Source organism: Convolutriloba macropyga, chromosome 5 (assembly GCF_964194025.1).
Source record: "Convolutriloba macropyga chromosome 5, txConMacr16.3, whole genome shotgun sequence".
Lineage (NCBI taxonomy): Eukaryota > Metazoa > Xenacoelomorpha > Acoela > Convolutidae > Convolutriloba > Convolutriloba macropyga.
In genome coordinates this window covers 54,982,290-54,988,481 of record NC_134472.1, presented here as the reverse complement: position 1 = coordinate 54,988,481, position 6,192 = coordinate 54,982,290, and positions in this window count along the sequence as shown.

Sequence of the window (6,192 nt, the reverse complement as noted above, 5' to 3'; positions counted from 1 at the left end):
TGATTTCGATTTAGAGCTAAAATTTTAATGACTTTCAATTAATTTATTTAAGAAAATATTTTTAAACTTCCCAAAGTTGAATTTTTTCCTGTATTTGGGGTTGTTATTTGTGCTCTTTTGAACTTATCACAATAAAAAAATTGTTCCAACTGGCATTGAAGACATTTCCAAAAGAACCTGATTTCCAAAAGAACATTTCCAAAAGAATTCAAAGAAGAGCTTATAGTTTTAATGGCTGCGCATCAGTACTATCCCAAAATTCATTCGGATTTTTTGTTTTTGCCTCTAAATTTCGTTCTTTTTGTTTTCATTCCGTTCGTTTATGACAATCAAAAGCCGTGATTGCTTCTACGATTGTTTTGCTGAATTTTTTTTATAATTTCAGTTTATAGCTAACGGTTTGAATGAGTCTCAATTGACTTTTTTCAGAAAAACAATTTCATTATTCATATTTTTTGTTTTTTTTTTGTTCTCAACAAGTAACTAAGTTTTATTTTTGAGAGAGCCCATCAATTTTCTGTTGCTCAAGACAATAATTTTGCTGTTGGTTGTGTTTTGACCGATGTCTATAGAGCTCAAATGTATTTTCATAAGAGCTTCATGAGTTTTCGATACTGGTCTTTATTTGTAATTGTTTTTGTTTTCTTTTGCACAAAGACCCTTTAACTATCAGACCTGGTTAAAATCAAAAGGTACCCAAGCAAATATTTTTAATAGCTGAAAAGGTGCAAAATTACCATCGTTTAAAATTCTCCATGAATAACCTGTGGTTTCGACGCTTGCTGCATCTCGTTCTTGTTAAATTCAATTGTTTTTTGGTTTCGTTTTTGCTGTTATTTTTGCAGTTATCCAACATATAAGTGATACTCCTATGACGTATAAATTAGACTTCAATATGAGCCGAGCTGATACGAAGTGGTTTCAATCAATTTGAGAGGTTGCATTATTGAGGGGTCTTATATCTTATCCAATGAACATCTCATGAAGTACAGGTTGATTTGTTTTGATCGGTTTTATCTGATTTGTTTTTTATTTTGTTAATTTCAGTTTTTTGAGGTTATTCATTGAGTTTCGGTCGTAATTAAAGATTGCTATAATTTGTTTTAGTGTGTGACTTGTCCAGTACTCTTATTTATGGCAAGACTCAAGGGCATTATTTTTCCAAACCAGCATTATGTTTTCAATTAATTGTTTGTTGAAAGGTATTTGATTTTTTGAATCATTCCTCTTCCTCGTTTGATAGACTATTGAATAAAAACGTGGATTAGAGGTGTCGGAACATCTTGTGCGAACGCACATTACCGATCCTCCTTTGTATATTATTTATATTATTGTAAAGCTGAGTTGATTATCAATAAAATTTGTGGATTCGAACACTGATATAGCATTTTAGCAGCTGAATTGCTTGTTTGAAAAAAAATAAACAGGTGAAGATATCAAAATATCGAATTGTCAGAGCTTTCTGGTCAGAATTAAGAAACAAAGAATAAATTTTGAACCGATTGCGTTGTTGTGAACAATTCAGAATTGAAAATACTACTGGCTGCCGAATTTGCAGCAATAAATTGAAATAGCTCAGGTTTCAGCCAACTTTTTGAATAAAATTTGATTTGTGAGCCGATATGCGGACTAAGTGATGCGATTTGCTCGATTGGCGTATACAGACGGAAAAAAATAAGTCACGTTCGGAAACGTAGCGTCTGCCTCGTTTCATCCCTCAATTGTTGAAAAAAACAAAAATGAGGCAACTTTTGATGGTGCAAAAAAAACGATGCCCTCATTGAAAAAAGTTTCACACAACCCACGAGCTGGTCTATTGATTATATACTAGCTTATAGGTGGTCTACTGATTAATGCAAATTGAAATAAGTTCAATTGCCCAATGGGAGCAAAATAACCATTTTATTTCCGTCGCTAGGTCTAATTTCACAGAACTGAGTTTTAGGGCTGAATGAGAGTTGGAAATAATGAAATTATTAAAACTATTTTCTGAAAAAGAAGAAGAGTTATTCTTGATTCACTAAACTATTCCCACTCAATTTTTTTGAATCTGCATTGTGGCAAAATTATGCGCAAGGTAAGAATCTGCCAAGAATCCAAGCCTAAAAATGTGCGTCGAACAACATTCAATATGACTCAACAATAACTCAAAATAATTATAAAGGTGTAAAACAACTCTTTCGAACGTCAATTGAAACAATATACATATGCATCAACGTGTAAGCATTATCGTACAAAGTAACCAGAGATTTTAGACGGCAAGACTTTTTTTTGATGTTCATTTAGCAGGTTTTTGTCTGACGTTATTGACGTCAAAATCGGTTCGTATTCGTTCGACAATTGTTTAGAAAACCTAAAAATATCAAGCCGAAAACCACCTTAATCGGTACATATCGTGGTTATATTTACTTAAAATTAGGTTAATTGAACTTTTTCTGAACTTTCTTTAAATTCAGTTTCTTCACATAGCAGACAAATGAAGCATAACATTTTCAATCTGATCAAAAAGCAGGCAGTACACTTTGGGTTGAAGATTATTTAAAAATGATGAAATTGGGCTGAGTGAAGTTCCTGTTGCCCATTGAGTTGAATTTCTGTCTTCACATATGTTTTCGGATATCTTGGATGAAACGTTCGAGAATGTTTTTTTTTGAAAAGTCAAGCTCTAATCCTACGTCATTCATGATTAATTTCTTCTTTCATCAATTTTGTGCGCTCTGAGTTTTCTGGAGTTCACATTTAACAATCTCACAAAATTTTTTTTCATTAGCCAAAAATGGATCCCGTTTAAGCCATCTCTTAGATCAACGCATACCGGCAATAAAGAGGTTCAGTTTTTGCGCCTTCATTTGCCCATTTTTTGAACACTAATTTCGAAAAAAAAAACAAAAGAGGCACCCGCGGCTAGAACTTTGCTCAAAATTTTTTAAGAGCACCCCCAAAAATAGTTTTTCTTTTTCACTACTACTTCATCACTGATTAGAATTTGGTTCGTAACTAATATTTTTGTGGCGTCGCTAAATAGTTGAGCGTAACATTTGAATTCGAACATTGACCCAAAATGATAATATTAATAAAATTTGAATATTTGTTTGCTTCGCTGAGAATTCAAGTGTAAAATTCCTATCTGATCCTATCGTTCGTTTGGGTTGAGCTTTTGTTTTTTATAGGTTTTTTGATTAAGTTAGTTTGTTCTTAACACGTTTTGATTAGTTTTGGTCTTACGGTGCTTGAGAGCATAAATATTGATTAACAGTGATTGAAATTTTTTTATGAGAGTTGTCTTTGGTTTCAATTTTTAAGATATTTGATTGCACAAAAAGTAGCTCTAAAATTTGTTCGAATAATCAACGCTCCGTCTAACTCCAATAGCCCAATCAGCATATATCGACGGAATGTGATAAGCTGAGTTCTGACAGGCTGCAATTATCCCTTATCGCACCTCAACGTTTGAAAGAAAAAAAGGAGAAGCAATTTTCGCTAAGATAAAGAAGGTCTAAATTTGTAACAAAAAATCACACGACACATGATTCGACATTGACTCAGAACAATATTCGTAATTAAATATTTTTTCGCCATTGAGATATTGAGCGCAACGTCTGAGTCTGTTGAAAACAAGTTTGCAGTTTTGGGTAGCCCAATTTTCGAAATGATAAAACATAGACTCAGAATATTAATTTTTATTTATTTTAATTTTTTGCCTCTCAATAAATGGAACGTTATATTCGATTCTGATCTCAGACTAATGTTTTTACGACTTGCAGAAAATATTGAAGACGAGGAGGCCATTTTGAGATCTTTTGATCCTATATAAGTCACTCATAGTTATCAAAACTACAGAACCCCAACCTATCCCCCGACAAATTGTGTCTGCATTTTCTAAAAAAAAACTTTTTATTTGTTTTATTGGACTATTGTTTTTGTTTTTCCGTTCTGATCCAAAATATCCTGGATTTATCCTAGATAAACGTATGCCAGCGGAACAGAAAGCTAAGTTCAGACACATGGCATCTGTCCATTTCCTGATCTAAACTTATTAAAGAACACAAACAAGGAAGCAATTTGAAATTTGATGACAGGCAAAAAATATTGCACTAATAAAAAAACTTTCAATTTACCAATATTTAATCACTTACAATAATATTGACCGTAACTAGATTTTTTGCATCGCTAAATTGTCGTGCATAACATTCGAGTCTGATCCTTCGCCCAATATGATTATTTTATTCCAATTTTTTTCTTCGCAGGACAGACAAGCGTAAACTTCTGTTCAGAAACCAAGCCTTAAAAATTGGTCGGCCAAATTTACAATATCAAAAAAATTGGGTTGAGTGAAATCCCGGTTATTAATTTGGACTGAGTCTTTGTCTTTTTTAGGTGGGAGAGCTAGTTCCTTAATATCACTTTATGGTCGAGCATGGTCTTTTGATTTGTGAAAGTTTAAAGCTGAGTCATCAATTGATGGGTCTTTCATACTTCTTGTCTACGCTCTCTGTTTGTTAATCTGTACAATTTCAGATAGAGAAATTGGAGAGAGTTTTGTTCCATTAACCAATACTTGGTTTAAGTTATGCCTTTTGGTAGATCAGCGTTTGCCGGCAAAAAATAGGCATCAGAAGTCTTTTCAAAAGTCAAGGTTTAAGAGTACATCAATCATGGCGGTTTTTTCATCAATTTTGGATTCACTTTCAACTTTTTGGGCTTCTGGGACTCACAAGGAAAAGTTTTACAAAATTATTTTTGTTTAATTAATAACGGTTTCAAATTATGCTATCTACTAGATCAACGTCTACCCACGGGAAAAAGTTCAATTTAAATAGCATGTGATCATTTTCATACCCCAATTTCTGAACAAACAAAGGAGAAGAGGAAACTTTTGAAAAGATGGTCTAATTAAAAAAAGATTCAGAAGTCACGAGATTTGAAACTGACTATAATTTCTAAAAGTTATAAAACCAGTTTTTTCGCGCCGCAAAAAAAGTGGCGCAACGTTGATTCTGAAAAAAATACTAGTCTTACATTGTGACTCGAGGAACATTCAACTGTATGATGATGAAACACTGACTCAGAATAGAAGTTTCACTATAACAACTGACATTTCAACCAACTGAGAGAAACAAAAATCAAACGAAAAATTTCAGTCTGGTCAAAATACAGTCTTTATGATTTGTGTAGAGTAAAAATTGATAAGATAAAATAGTGCTGAGTAAAAATGCTGTTGTTCAGTTGGGTTGACTTTTGGAATTTTTTTCTTTTGGATGCATTATAATTCGTTCAAACCAATTTCGGCTATGTCAGTCTTTTGATACGTCAAGATTGAAAACAGGGTCGAGGGTGGTTGATTTTCTCGTATGCAAGTCTTATCTTCACTTCCATTTTTAATGATATTTCCGTTCACCTAGTGTGGTGTTACAGTTCAAATATGATTTTTTGCATACTTTTGTTTTAAATTGAATTTAACAAACGGTCATGACAATTCCATCTGAATTTTTTTTTATTGCAGTGTCATTCCATAATTAGGTCTATCTATTTTAGTTCTTTTTAAAAAACCAGACAGGTGTAAAACCAGGCAGAATCAAATTTGGTCAAATATCAGACAGAAAACTGAGGTTTCATGTCTGATCATCTGGTAAACAAATTATCCTCTCCTTTTTTGTTTGATCGTCTTTTGATCAAGTTATTTTACTTTTTAGTTTCTTCAACCAATTGATTGTTACTAAAAGCTCCACAAAATTTAGTTGAAAATTGAAATTGTTAATTAATCTGTTCTTCGATAACCCAAGTGAGTTTAGACAAACGCACGGCAAATTCCAGCTAAAGAAAGTACGTTGATATGTCCATTATAGAGATAGTCATTTGCGACACAAAGTCCACATCAAATTCTCTAAGTAGCAATTACACCTCAAAATTGAAAATGTATTTAACACGAATATCACACGAAGCTGTCAATAACAGAATATCGAAAAACGCTCATTAACATTGACGTTTTCAGGTAGAAACGCTTGGCATACCCATCGTTCACTTGCGAGAAGTGGATAGAGCCAAGGAAGTTGGCTCTCATAGCCAAGAAAAAATTCATCTCGACAAGTTGCTCCATAAACAAGCAGCAACCGTCATTTATCCCGCAGAACTTAATTAAGAAGAACAAGTGGAAGGTCACACACAACAATCCGAAAGATTCAGACTAACTAG